The sequence below is a fragment of the Polistes fuscatus genome, unplaced genomic scaffold (genome assembly GCF_010416935.1).
Source record: "Polistes fuscatus isolate 324 unplaced genomic scaffold, CU_Pfus_HIC Scaffold3, whole genome shotgun sequence".
In the NCBI taxonomy this organism is placed as follows: Eukaryota; Metazoa; Arthropoda; class Insecta; order Hymenoptera; family Vespidae; genus Polistes; species Polistes fuscatus.
The window spans coordinates 13,096,523-13,098,279 of record NW_025113107.1 but is presented as its reverse complement, the minus strand read 5'-3'; the positions used below and the strand labels follow the sequence as shown (position 1 = coordinate 13,098,279).

Sequence of the window (1,757 nt, the reverse complement as noted above, 5' to 3'; positions counted from 1 at the left end):
TGGATGCATTGTTAAGTACATTTAAGAGATGATAATAACCGCAATGGTCGAGATCGCCTTCTACTCGATTTAATTTAAATTTTAATTTTTCTAAAAGTGATAAGGCACAAAAACAAATAATGTATTTACAATGAATAAATGTTTTGAAAACTGTTAATCATCTTTTATATATATATGGTTACTTCTGTAGGTGCATAATTATGTGCTGTTAATAATTCAACGAATTGGCATATAAAAACAAGACAATAAGATTAATTGTATATCTATAAAAATTCCATTTAAGAACAGATATATATATTGAGATTAAAATACAAAGTTAACAAAAACTTCCAAGATCGTAAAACATTGATCTTTTTACAGTCTTCCATAAACATCTTTTATAGATTGTGACGGTGACAAATAATCATCATAGTCGGCTAGAAATTTATTTAGAGAGCTATCGATCGAAAGATAATGTTTTACGTATGCTGCTGTATCGTGGTATTTCTTTTCAATCCGTAGATAAAACTTCTTTGCTTTTTCATACGTTAACGTTACGCTCGTCGTATGGTATCGCGATAAAACATACCAAATGGCAACCTTCGTGTTTTCATCGATGTTCTTGACCATTTTTTGTTCTTCCTTTCGTTTCTTTTTTTTTTTATTTTCTTATTTTTTGTAATCCTTTTTATATTATTTTTAGCCATTATCGATAAAAAAAAGAATACAGTATGTTATGTATGACTAACAGAGAAACATGTTTATACGTTGTGTTCAGGATTTCGAAGCAAAATAATCAATGATAAATTGTATTGGTCTCAAATTTATTTTCGATATTCCGAAAATAGACGATTTAATGAATAAAATCATATATTTACCTGCTTCCTCGCTTACAATGCACGTTCATTATAAATATGGATGAAATTTTATTTCGATGAAATCCAAGAAAATTCTCAAGAATATATAGTTCTGCGAAAAGAAAAAGAATAAATAATAAAAAGGAAAAAAAAAGAAAAACGATATTCTAAATCATGCGAATAATAATTAAACGTCTCGTTTATCTGTTTAATTTTATATCGGCCAAGAGAATAAAAAAAGAAATATCTATAATAAGCAAGGAGTAGGAGTTTCCACGAATTCTATTTTTTTTCCTATTAACTCTGACCTACGATTATAAAACTCGATCGATCGCGACATTACGTTAATTAAATTCACAAGCGATTCAAAAACGATTAAATTAAATAATATATTAGAGAAAAGAACAAAATGATGTCTATAAAATAAAGTTAAATAATAACGAAACAAAAAATATATATTTGCCCTTGCAAAAAATAATAAATAATGAAAGAAAAAAAAAAGGAATAAAAAATAAAATGAAGTTGAATTCAAATCTCGCGGTATAGGGTGCGCCGACCAATAATATTTGAGCAAAGTAGGCAGGGAGTCAAACGCGCGGACTTCCGCCATTTTCGTCAGTTGTCCACAGGCTTTCAAAGCGTGCGGACGTGTACGAGTGAGTTATAGTAAATCATTCCCTGTCATCGTTACGGAGTCGCGTTTTCGCTAACGAACGCATCACCGTATCTTTTATATTCAATGTGTATGGCGATTCAGGTGAGTTTATTTACGATATCAATCGAATTATTTATAACAATATATAAATCTATTTAGTGATGAAATATTGTAAAGCTCGTAATATAGTAAAACGTGTGTTCCCAATTTCCGTGCTTGCGATTGGTCGCCACGTTCTTTCCGAGGGGGCAAACTCGGGAAGAAAG

At 30.1% G+C, this 1,757-nt stretch overlaps 1 protein-coding gene across 1 annotated transcript in view; it reads left to right on the top strand.

The window, feature by feature from the left end:
- The first annotated feature begins 1,443 nt into the window (after positions 1-1,443).
- Positions 1,444-1,757, top strand: part of LOC122520103 (protein tyrosine phosphatase type IVA 1) — a 53,411-nt gene continuing 53,097 nt past the window's right edge. Inside the window, exon 1 of the mRNA XM_043640056.1 lies at positions 1,444-1,593. The gene's annotated coding sequence lies outside the window, so the exon portion shown is untranslated. The remainder of the gene's footprint in view (positions 1,594-1,757) is intronic.